The 12,948-nt window shown below is 40.5% G+C and overlaps 1 protein-coding gene and 1 long non-coding RNA gene across 3 annotated transcripts in view; both read left to right on the top strand.

Moving 5' to 3' along the window:
* LOC131469942 (golgin subfamily A member 6-like protein 22) overlaps positions 1-1,949 on the top strand; it is a 103,870-nt gene extending 101,921 nt beyond the window's left edge. For both annotated transcript variants that reach the window (XM_058645412.1, XM_058645403.1), the window contains one exon: positions 1,926-1,949. The gene's annotated coding sequence lies outside the window, so the exon portion shown is untranslated. The remainder of the gene's footprint in view (positions 1-1,925) is intronic.
* Positions 1,950-2,808: 859 nt separating this feature from the next.
* LOC131451434 (uncharacterized) overlaps positions 2,809-12,948 on the top strand; it is a 30,207-nt gene continuing 20,067 nt past the window's right edge. The window contains exons 1-3 of the long non-coding RNA XR_009236342.1: positions 2,809-2,868; positions 3,884-4,090; positions 11,116-11,185. This is a non-coding gene — a long non-coding RNA (uncharacterized LOC131451434). The remainder of the gene's footprint in view (positions 2,869-3,883; positions 4,091-11,115; positions 11,186-12,948) is intronic.

Below are 12,948 nucleotides of genomic sequence, written 5' to 3'. Positions count from 1 at the left end.
GACCCAGGACCTTATTTCCCCAAGGGGCTTTTGCTGCCATCAGTACAGCGTCTGCACCAACTCAGTGATTCAGGCTGTGAGGAGCTTGTCTTCATGTCCAGTCCAGTAACTTCATTAAACTTTTTTCTTTTTATTGGGGTTTTCTTGGTCCACTTTTAAGCTCTTATTATTTCTATCTAATTATGTTTTCTAGGGTGAAAAAGCGTGTATTTCTGTTTTCTCTCTCTCTTTCTCTCATTTTTTCTGCTGTTGTACCTCAAGGCAATTAAGTGGCTTCCAGAAAATAAGGCAGTATGGCATGTAGGGATGATGTTATGATTGCTAATTATGCTCTGATGTGGCCCTGAGAAATGCTCTGCGCTCTGGCTTTTGTCCGGCCAGCTTTGCCAGGCCCAGATAATATTTATGAAATGTAGACATTCTTGGGGCTAAAGCAGAGTCTTTATAATGGGAGACAGATGGGGTCTGCTTCGGATTAAGAACATCGACTCCACTATCTGTGGGAACACCTTCCCTCCCCGTGTGTGTGTGTGCACGCGCTTAAATGTGTGCGCATGTTTGCTGCAGCACATTTGCAGCTGCGCTTACGTGTGCGCTTAAGTGCTCGCTCATGTGTGAACGTGTGCGCGTATGTAAACGCAATTGTCTTTGACAGCTGCAGCGTAGTTATTTTTTAATGCATTTCTGAGTTATGATAACCATCGCACAGTCTGCTCCCTCCAATGGCTTATGTATCTGACAGTGGAAATGGGAATAATTGTACAAAAACGCTTCTCGGTAACAACAAAAAATCCCTTGCAATTACATAGCTGGAGTTCATTCGCCAGAACTTTGTTATTGCCAACAACCAAAGCTATGTTTCCGACTAAATGTTTCTCCAGGTCTGATTCATCGGAATCAGCGAAACCTCCAATACCTCGTTAAGTTGAAGAGCTATGCAATATGAGAGCCAATTGCAGATACTATTCAGGTGAAAACTCCGCTATATGTGCTTTCGTGAATTGTTTACACTGCTCACATGCCCTCCTAATGACATCAAACTCGCATGCTAATGATAGCACGATAATACTGCGGAGAGTGAAAATGTGCCACTATCTGTCCATCATTTGCAGATATTGAGATTTAATTATGTCGATGTGATTCCCAGGAATGGCGAGGGCAAAGTAAAGGCGTCGTTTTATGTTGTTATGAACTCTATTATGTTCATTAGATTCCAGAGTAACCATAAAAGCAGATGAAGTGTCAGGATTCATATAGGTGGTTTTGGCCGGCGCTCATGGTAATGACACCAGGATATTGGCTGCATGACTGCCTATTGCTCTTTCTCCATCTTTATCTCGCCGCTTTCTAACCCACATCGCACCCAACGCCTCCTGATATCACCTTTGCCTCTCTGTCTTTTTCTCTTTGTACCAGTCCTTCTCTCAAACAGTTCCCCTCCCTCCGGAGTTGTGGTTGACAGGATAAAAAACATGTTTCAATAAGACAGTCCGGGAAGGGAAGGATTGATAGTGAGACAAAGGAAGGCTTTACTTCATATATATGAATACCTGTGTGTATGTGCGCGCGCTTACAGTATGTGTGGCTGTAAGTGCTCTTACATGCATGTGCTGCCGTCTGATGTGTACACGCGGGTCTTTCAGCAAGAAGAGGCAGAAAATGGAGTGAAACTTGGATGATTGCATTACCATTGAACCAGGCTCAGTTTCAACCAGCGAAACACTGCTTCCATGAAATATGTTGCCTGAAATGCATGAAGACATCAACACGCAGCTCCTAAGCAAAAAGAAAATCAATGTTTTCGCAACAGTTTCTTTTTTCACGTTTGAACTATTTTTCTTACACTCTAAAATCATAAAAAAAAAATAAAAAAACACGTTAAAGTGCCTCAGAACATTTAAATAAAACTCAACTTTCTTTTGCAGGTTGAATGACATGAAGTAGACATGAGAGGCAAGTCTATTTTTTTCCGTATATTAATTCTCATACTGCTAAATTGAGCAGATGGAAATTAAGTGATTCTACTGAGGCCACATTAGTCCCATTTGGGTAAATGTCATTGAAAAGATAGTGAAGGGAGCTAAGTCGAATGACACTTTCAGCTCAATGAATTAGGCACAGTTGGGGATTAGCCCACAATGGAGGTCAATTGATTAACAGTGTTAAATAGAGTGTTTAAGGATGAAGTTTGAATAAAGCAAAAGGGAAGAGGAAAAAGAAGAAGAAGAAGAACAGGTCAGACAAAAGGCTTTGTTTTTGTTTTGGTGTCATCTGTCACAGGTCCCGTTTGCGTAATTGTATTTTTCAAACTCCGATGTCCTCTCTCATGTTGAGATTTAGTCCCTGGAATATCAAAGTCTTGCATCGTCCTCCTTTCACCCTTCCCTCCCAGTCTCCCACCCTTCCCCTCTTCCACCGCGGGTTTCCTGTCATATCCCATCTTTTGTCGTTTTGCTTGGTTTCATCCCGTAACAATGGCGGTGAAAATTACATTTTAGCCAGAACGTTTTGTGTTGCTGCAAAAAAGCAAAAAAGAAAAAAAAGGAAAGCGCCTGCCGGTGTTATCCTTTTTTGTTTTGTTTTTTGTAGCGGCGAAAACATCAGGCTGCATTTGCTGCACTTCACGTATGTAAATCAGAACGGTGATGCGCACACTTTGTGAGGCCGGCTAGACGATGTGTTTAGACTGCTTAGAGAGACTGATACAATGTAAGCTCTCTGTGTGTGTCTGTGTTGAGTGTGTGGTTTTCACTGTGCATGACTGACTGAGTGTCTGTGTGTGTGTGTGTGTGTGTTTTTATACCCTTTAGTGACAACCTCAACATAATCTGAGCTTGCTCTACAGGCAGGGTGGGATGATACTTCAAAGTAAGTACCTGCTAACAGACATTAGTCCATGTAAACAGGGCATGCTCTATCTAAGCTGGGTGTGTAGCACCATGTCACAGTGTGTGTTTGTGTGTTTGCACATACAGTATATCTTGTTTATGTGTGCGTGTGTGTAGGTGGAATGGCATATTAATGTAATTATACACTGTTGTGTGCTGTAGTTTTATGTCTGTGTGTGCAGTTGTAAAATTATGTCATGCTGTGCTGGCCAATTCAGCATTTACACACACACACACACACACAGGTCTGTTTGCATGTCATATTGCCTCTGCAGTGGCAGGTGAGAGAGTCAAATGTAATGAGGCTGTCTCCCTTATGGTTTAAACATGAGCATGGAAAGATCAAGACACACACACACACACACACACACACACACAGATCGAGCACATTAATTTACTTCCTTGAGACAGAGAAATAAAGCGGGACTGAACCTTTTAGCTGCGTAACGTTCTTCCATCTTTTACTGCGAGTAAAACAAAAAAAGATGCTTTTTTACTCAAATGAGGCGTGAAAAACATGACAGTCTTAAAAGTCCAATATCGATGGCGACGTCGTAACCTTGAGTATCTACCGATACTGATATCAAATTAATTTTTACAACTGCCAAGCTGTTAAAAACATATTTGTAGTGATGCGTTTACCACCTCGCCATAAAAGCACCATTTCAGAAACATAATGCTTCGACTTCATCACAAATATTGTGCTTCCATGATGAAGACATAAGCAGCCCACATTTTTACAGCCGGCTTGGTGTTTATGTGACATTTAGGGTTTTTTGGATAATATCAGATTTTATGTCGACTTCTTCTTATCTCGTGATTTTTGACCAATATTGGGGCGACACTGAGGCCGATCATATCGACTCAGTTTGTCAGATGCAATCCTGTCTACTTATAAAATAGATTTACATACTGCTGAATTAATTGCTTTGTCAAGTGCAGTTTTGAAGAAATGTTATATACTCACAAATGTTTTTTTTCCCTGCCCAAATAAGGAGGTGTGACTGCATGGAAACAAATAAAAGGCACGTAAAAATGGAGAGTTTGGAGTATAACACGGTGAAAGCAGAGGGGGTTTTCCAGTTCGGATGATTCAGGACCGCACGGATTTCATCCAAATGTTCGTCCAGGCCAGGAAGTAACGAGGAATGTGAGGATGTCATTGTCTGGAGTTTGCTTCCCAGCACAGACCTGCAATTGAGGTAACTGAATGATATCATGGTTGTCCGTGTGTGAGCTGTAAACGCTCTGACACCGAACATTAAAGTAAAACCCCCTTTGAGTGAATGTAATGTGGGACAACTGTCCATTATTAGTGTTCTTGACTGCCAACAGAAATCAGCCCTTGACACTGGAGAATGGTATTTTCATCATGTTGTTATATTTGGGCAACTCAATGACTCCGTAAAGGTTAGGGGGAAGAGTGCGGTTTCAGTTAAATATTGAAAAAGTCAGGTCATTAGCGAATCTCTGGGTCTATGGTGGCTTTGTCAATATTTAACCAAGACCATGATCTTCCCTAAACCTTAACCACGTACGCTCATATGCCATGAACACAACCACAACATGTTTATCATGCTTGAGTAATGACACATTCAGCATATTCTGGGTTCAGTTTTTAGAATATTATAGAGAGCTTTTTCATTAGCCTTATGAAAAGTATAACACGTGTGGCATCACCAAACATTGACCTCACTCAACAAATTAATTATAGCTACGTTAACTTACGGACAGGGGTCTTGATCAGATAGAAGTGCAAAAGACACTTAAAACGAGAGACATAATCAAGTGAAACCGGATCAGAGACAAATCTAATGATCTCATCCCTCCTTTTCTTTTTTTCCCCACTTTTTCTCAGAGAAAATTAGATTTAAAGCTCAAATGATCCATTGACTTAGATTATCTGTTGAGACATCAAACCTCCAAGCCCGACACCTTTACCCTGTACTCTCCAGTGTCATTGGCAGGATATATATCAAGTGCACTTATCAAACACTATTATCACACCTTTGGATGCATTGATGGTGGCCCAACCTGTCCAAACCAGCTAGGCCATCTTTCATCACATCACATTGTTTTTTTTTTTTTTATATCTCAATGATAGAACTGATAGCCAATGAGAAGGTGTTAAAAAAAGAAAGAAAGAAAAATCACCCTTGCAGACATCATTCCCACACCCTGTTTTATGATTTGCCCTTGTGTGTGAGACTTCCATCCAACATACTTTTGCACTTGAATCCCTCCTCTGCTCATCTTTTCCCTCATTTCGCACTTCTCTCCATGTCCCGGCTCGTCCCTTATCATTGCATGTTGAACACAGGCCGAGGGACTCCTCTTCCTTTCTCTGTCCTCCGTCTCTTTTCTCCCTTCTCCTTCCTGCCAAGACAATAGGCGGGCAGGATAACCCCTTACTCTAGAATTAATTATCTGCCCCTTTAATTCTATGCCATGCTGATTAGCTCTGAATGTAAAATGGAGTCCATATTAACATAATATTTGGCTATCTCCTCTAAGCTGAGGTCCCTTGACCTTTTTAGCCTCCTAAGTCTCCCCCGCTCTCTCTCTCTCTCTCTCTCTCACTCGCTCTCTTCCTCTCTCAGTCATCTCTTACTCTCTGGAGGTACCTGACAGTCCCAGCCTATGAATGTGATTTGAAGGGGTAAATTAGATTTTGCTTCTCTGTCTCTTTCTCTCGTGTTTCCCATCCCTCTCTCCGTCTGAATGTGTGTGAAGCTAATGACAGTTCATTTGGAGGCCCAGGTATAATTATGTGTGCTTTTTTTTTTCCATCATTGACTGCTCTGATGGCGAGGCTGATATGCAGTGTTAATATAAACATTTAGCTGGGTTATTATGAGCTTTGAGAAGCGTAAAGGACGGCCAACCTCCACTGCAGTTGTACAGGAAGTCCAGCTTCACTCTTCACTGTCATACTCCTCTCTTTCCACTGTCCTTCATCTCCCTCTGTCCCTCCATCTTTGTGTATGCCTCTTATTTCCCTGGAAGAATTACTTTCAAATCACTGTCCTCAAATGCTTATGAATAATAATAATTAAGATGACTGCTGGCTGAAGGACTTGTAAAACAAAATGTATTAATAATGATGTTAATGATATTTTCGTTTTGGAAATGAATATTAATACAGAGCATGGCATCATGAAGCAAGACCAGGAAGTGCAAGTTTATTTTTATACACAAAGGCAGATTCACAGAATTGGGGGGGAAGGTAAAATCTAACTGGTAAAAGAAATGAAGAGTTAAGAAGAGTTAAAATGTAATGTAAAAAGGAGTCAAAAGAAATGTTGTAAAAGAAAAGAGCGCTGACGTGGTTTTGTTGCTCATTCATTACATGGATGAACTCTGTAGCAGGAGCTGTTTGAGAGACAAATCCAACCTTAGATACAATTTAACTACTTGATGTGTTTTTTTTTTTTTACATTTTGAGGAATCCAATCATGAAAAGCAAATATTTCTCCGTCTAATGTGCTTGATTGCTTACAGGAACCTGGATGCTGTGTGCACATACTGCACTGATGTGAAAAGTTAATACCGAGCGCGTGGAAAAAAATGTGTTTGAATTAATATTAGCTAGTTAAATATCTCTTCTTCTTGTTTTTTGTTCTTCTTCCTTTCTTTTCCTGTAACTCCACAACCTGTGTCTGTAAACTACATTTCAAATTAGAAGTGCTCTGCAGATTTGAACAAATTGAACTACACCGCGCGACTGCTGCTTCAATGACACTCGGTTGGAAACGAGTTAGGATTTTTGACACCTTGTTTGATGTGGTACATGGTATCATATAGGGATGCATGATATTGGACTTTTTGCCAATATATCAGGAGTGCATGGGCCAGTAATCGATCACGATATATATACATCTTTCCTTTTGCCCAACAGTTTCTTCTGTAGTGACAGTAATATAATATTTTTCATACTTATTTCACAGCAGATGTGTATATATATGCAAAATAATAAGAGGTAATAGCACAAGGGGGCACTAGTATAGAAGTCAAGGAGGTAGCAGTTTTTCCAGCCTACTATTTCAGACATTAGTAATATTGGTAGAAGTTTTCTCTGGGTTCTCTGGTTCCCTCCCACAGTCCAAAAACATGCAGAATTAGGGATTAGGCAAATTGGATGCTCTAAATTGACTGTAGGTGTGAGTGTGAGTGTGAGTGGATGTTTGTTTGTCTCTTTGTGGCCCTGTGATGGACGGGTGACCTGTGGTGGATACTCCCCACCTGTTTGTTGGAATTGGCAACAGACATAGGGATAAAAGAGAAGCTCTCAACTTAAGTTTTAGACCTGCTCGTGAAGTTCTAGATCCTCATGGACTCCTTTATTCACAAAGAAACTCCATCTCTTGCCTGAGGAAAGCAGATGGAATAAAGAGAACAATAGAAAAACTTTGAAAAGTTGTTTTGTTTATAACTCTGAGACATGTAATGGCAGTCGTAAGTGACTGCTACCGATTGATTGATTGATTGATTAAAGCCAATATCTGCCGACACTGATATCGTGCGTCCCTTATACGATTTTTAACCACAGTACATCATCTCTGTGTTAATGCTTCTTCTACACAAGAATTGTGAAACTTTCAGAACCCTCTGGTTAAGAACAACAACGCGAAACTGTTGAAAGATAGATGTTTATTTTGATTAATAGTCAGATCCTCTGCTGCTTTCTCACTCACTCACTCAGAATGAGCAAGCTGTTACAACATTCCCAGTGTCAGCTATGAAATTAGGCATACATTCGCTGATTAGGGTGTGGGAGTTAGGCTGTGCGTGTGTGCGTATGTGTGTGTGTCTGCTCTCTCCTCTGGCAATTAGATATGGTGTGTGTTGTTTCAGCTGTGGGCAGGTAAACAGTCAGAAGGACATTAGCTTCCAATCAGCCTCCGCTATATCACCTAGAAGTTTAATTAATTTCAATTCATAGGGCATGCCGTGTATGGAAAGTCTGAGTATCTGTGTGTTTGTGTGTGTGTGTGTGTGTGTGCGTGCGTGTCTGTTTCCATTTAGACTCCCTCATAACCCTTTCACGGTCAGGGTGTCTAAAACTGCTGGAAAGGTCAGCACATAATCACTCTCTTTAGCCTGACTCACATTTTAATTGACTATCTCCCACACCCTCCTTCACCCTACCTCACCCTCGACACACACACACACACGCGCACACACGCAGTACGTACACACACACTCCCCCATCATTACAGCAGGTATGGATCCCAGTATGAATTGATGATCTCCTATCTAAAGCCTAATCACTCCGCTGGACCTTAGGGAGACTCAGTGATCCGTTTTCCTCCACTACGCCACAGGAAACTCGCACTCACACGCTGAGCCTGTTGATGAGTAGAAAATGAGCATTCTACCTGGTTTAATATTGTCGTTCATCACAAAGTCCGGTGGAAAATTGAAACGGACATAGAATGGCACGGGCAGACAGGCATCAAGATTGGAAAGATTGGTGGATGTGAAGGATTAATAGTGGCGTGCGGAGGCAAATTCCACTCAGTTAATGATGATTTCCCTTTTATTGACAAGTAATCGCATGTAATGACTGAGGTATCAAATCTATGAGATCAGGGGATAGGAAAAGAGATCTACAGACATGGCTTTGATCGCTGATATTTTAGCTATCAGTGATATGTGTGACAACAATGAATAGCTCAATTTAACCATTTAACACCTAAGCCTCAAAATGTCCGTCTGGACGTTTTTTTTTGTTATTTTAACCATAAAAGGGCCAGAAAATGTCCTGAGTGAGTGCTTTTGCCCATTTTTCCAGAATAACTTTCAATACCTGGTAGTTATTTACAATTTACTGCAGGTCAAAATAGTGTATTAACAATTTAAAATGAAGAAAAAAGTTTTATTTAAAACAAAAAAAACTATTTAGTTTTTTCCCTCTCTGGCGACAAAGACACTGATTCACCGGCTTCCTGCAACAGCACAAGTGAAATTACCGTAATAACCACACGTTGGCTTTGCCGTGCAACTTCTCAGATTTTCAGAAACCACTGGAATAACTACGGTAATGCAAACATGTCGTCTGCAATATGCTCGGTGTGAAAGGGTTGAAAAACAGCTATAAAAATGTAATAAAAAAGCACAGTCATAGTAGATTAACAATGATGTTCATTAGTAGGGTTAGAATAGAAAATTGTGCAGCTTCCACACAAGACCATAGAAAGACAAGCTTTGTCCACACTGGATAATGCTGCTCACTGTAGTGGTACAGAGTCAAATATGAACCGTCATCATTGTACGGGAGAAACAATTTGGTCAAACAAATGGAGGAAAAACAGAAGAAAGCGAGACAGAAATGAAAGTGAACGTGTGATAGTGTATGTCTGCAAATTCAGGCTTGAATATGAACAAAGGACCTTTGAAAGGACAAGGAGCAGAAGGATAATTAAATTAGTTGTTCGTAATGAGCGTATTAATAACTTCATACTCTGTTATGGATCAGTAAACTGTGATCGGGGAAGTCATTGCAGAAAACGTTAAGACCATTTTACGACAGCATATACCATAGATTTATTTTGGGTATGTCAGTTTTTTTTTTTCTTCTTTTTTTGTAGTTCTCAGCTCTTAAAGCAGACGAACAGATTTTATGGAGACCCCTCTATACAGACAGTCCATGGGTGGCAGCTATTCAAACATCTACATAATGCCCAAAGATGCACTTTTTCCTGAAGAAGCAATCTTGACCCACACACACACACACACACACACACATACACATACAAAATGGCAATAATGCAGTCCTGCTTTTGTCTCAGGCTTTTGGAAGTGGAGAAAAGGGGGTGTGTGAAAACGAGTAAGCGAGAGAAAAGAAGCTGAGGTGTGTTATTCAGCCTCGCCATAGGGGGTTAGGACAACTAGGAGACCAGGAGAGTCTGCCCATTGTCCACACATACCACACACAAACACACATACACACACGCTGGACAGAAAGCAGGCTCAGCCACAGCAAAACCCAATATGTTGCACCATTTGCCAAAGAAAAGTGAAAATGAGTGTAAATTGAGGTTATTTTCTCCACCTCGCCCTCACACTTGTTATCCAGTCATTCTCGGCTGTGGTGGGGGTTCATTCTACACCCTTTTTCTGTGTATGAGGTTCAGCACAGCCACCATATGCAGGTGCCACCAGAAGTGTAAGTAAAGAACAAGGAGCAGTGATTACTTTTTTTTTTTTTTTGCTCAACTTCTCTGTTTTTTTTATGAGGATTTTTCATACAATCATCTATATTTTTTGTATTTGCTTTTGTAGACCGCTCTTTGTAACGCTATGGGGTTGTGCGAACATTGTTCGACTGTAGAACAACACTCGAGAACTGTTTGTCCTTGTTTTCTGCAAGAATTCGGCTTTTATTGTTTAATTTTTTTTAACTGTAGACGTTGCACAATCAAGTTTGACCACAATGATGTGCTTTTAATCCGTGCTGTAGTCCTGCTTCATTCAGTACATGTTGCTCCATGCACGACTACCGTCCTTGTCCCAGTATACAAGCACTTGCAGGAAATCTATTGTTTCTTTAGGTGGTGTAGTTTTTCAGTTTGTTAGTTTTCTGGTTGACCTGGGATGTCTCAACACAAACAAACAGCTAGTTTCAGTTGGACTACGAGGTAAACATTAGTTGGATTAACACAGTAATTAGATTTTTTTTTTTTCTTCAATGTTAATCCTCTACCTGCGATTCATTTTTTTGTCATTCGACACAAACCTCCTGGAGTGTCCTTGTCTCAGCTGGTTAGCAGGAACACAGATGCTCGCCGAAGCCTTTGTGGCAGCCTTTTATTTGACTGTTAGTTAAGACGGCCAAATAAAGCCTGTGTTGCTTAAAACACCTGCACCAGGAAAATGAATGTCAAGCTTTTCCTTTTGGTTGTGCACACATTACTACACATGTGCAAATGGATTTGTCCGACGGTGCAGGACCAATCACTTCTTTCTTGTACCGACCTGCCTCCATTTAAATTTGTCTCCATTTGCTCGATTTTCTTCCATCACTGGCTGTGATGACAGTGTTATCTGCAATAACCTCACATATATTTCACATTTTATAGACATTCTTGATGATTAATCAATATTAAGAATTGAACTATATACTTTAAAAATCTTCATTTTTCCAGCTTTCAAAATCTGTCTAATAGTGAGATTTTATTAGGTGCGTCGTATATCATGCTAATATCTGGTTTTCCTTGTATCCCAGATGTTCCCAGTGAGTGTGAGCGAGCGTCCCGGTCCCAGGTGGATCCACGGTAATAGCAGCGAGGCCCTCGGTGAGTATTTATAATACGTCAATACGACACTTCCAAAAAAAAGCCTGAACCGTCCCTTTCAGGACCGTCGTCGTTATTCAACCTAAATGTAATCTGTTGTAACAAGTACAAGAATACTGAGGTAACAAGCACAACATTCTCACTTAGTTTACACATCCAGCAACAGTCACTCAATTTCACACTTCAAGCATTTCTTCCTCTCACATACACCTCCACCTTCCCTTCCCGTCCCTTCCCCCTCAAACGTGTTGCACCTGTTAGTTAACAACACAACCACAACATGGTTCATTACAACATTGATCAGTTCAGACATTATATACACTATAGAGTTTGGACTCTGTGCCTCATTACTCTGTTGTACATCATGTTCTCGTACAGAGCGCGTGGAGGTCAGAAACAATCCAGAAGAAGCCGATGCATAGTCACGCACAATGTGTCTCAGCCCGCCTGAGTGTATGAAACGATTTCTGTGTCATTCATAGTCATTTTTCAACTCTAATTTTACAAAATGTTCCACACTGTGAAAAGTCAGACGGAGCTAAATGTGCAAAAACTTTTGGAGCATGTTTTTTTTTTTCTCATAGACCGATCAAGGGATTCCACATGAAAGCTTCGATCCTTTATTGATTGTCTCTCCTCAGGGATTAGATTCAGATTATGAGGTTATGAGGTTAAAAAAAGGATTTTGCAAATTGACACACTGATTGTGAGAAATAGGACGGTTCCCGTTATTAAAATGTCATTCCTAATATTTGTACACTTGGTGTTTATTAGTGAAGCCGAGGTCCTAATTTTAACTGTCTTCACGCATGCATCATAGGATACGACACATGCTTTGTTTTCCCTTTTGGTGTAAGGTACCCAGTACAAAGTGAGGACATGTAACACATCTGGTTGCTTTGAAGAAAAAGGTGATAAGGGTTGATAATGATACGGAGATCTACAGTGAAAGCTGTCATCATTTGTACTTTGTGTAGCACCTTCCAGTCGCACAAATCAAAACTCCAAACCAGAGGCTCTCCATTTGTCTCCAAACATTTTTGATCATCCTGCTTTATCACTTTCAAAGACAATATTGCAAAAAAAAAAGAAAAGAGAATGTGTCACAGGAGCTCGGCGATTGTGACGCTTGGGAGAGGGAAATGTAGAGCTTCCGATGAAAGCGTTCATTGTTGTTAAACACCAAACAAGTCTGTTTGTGTTCTGATTCTGGGCTGGTCTGTTGCTTTAAGTAGGTGAAGGCAATTTGTAAATGTTGACTTCTGTCACTTATGTGTGTGCTTTCACAAAGTGAAGAGGAAAAATATATTTGTATCAATGCAGCGATGCAAATTCACACCACACAACAACAAGTAATGGCTTTTTTGTGGCTGCAAACGAAATGTTGCAGTTGTTTGTCTGTAGTCCTGTTATAACCCCATGAACCCATGTTAACCCATAACATGAGGTAATTAACTCCTATTATCAGTGGTTGGTCTTCACCGTGATGTTTTCTGTCACCGTGCGTCACACAAATATATTTACAGGAGCAGTGTCTCAAGTTGTAAAAAGTAAGCTTCACAAACAAACATTCATCACTAATGGACGGGCTAATGATGCTGCAATTTGCGTCAGTGCCCAAAATGACTCAGATGAAGGAGCTATTATTTGTGTTCAACCAGGTCATTCCCATTAATGCTGATTAAATTCTTCAAACATTGCAAACCATGTGTGTAAATTGTGAATACTGGACTTTGGATACAATTCATAACCTTCATGTTTAC

Source organism: Solea solea, chromosome 1 (assembly GCF_958295425.1).
Source record: "Solea solea chromosome 1, fSolSol10.1, whole genome shotgun sequence".
Lineage (NCBI taxonomy): Eukaryota > Metazoa > Chordata > Actinopteri > Pleuronectiformes > Soleidae > Solea > Solea solea.
The sequence above is the reverse complement of the archived record's forward strand: the minus strand, read 5'-3'. Positions and strand labels throughout refer to the sequence as shown.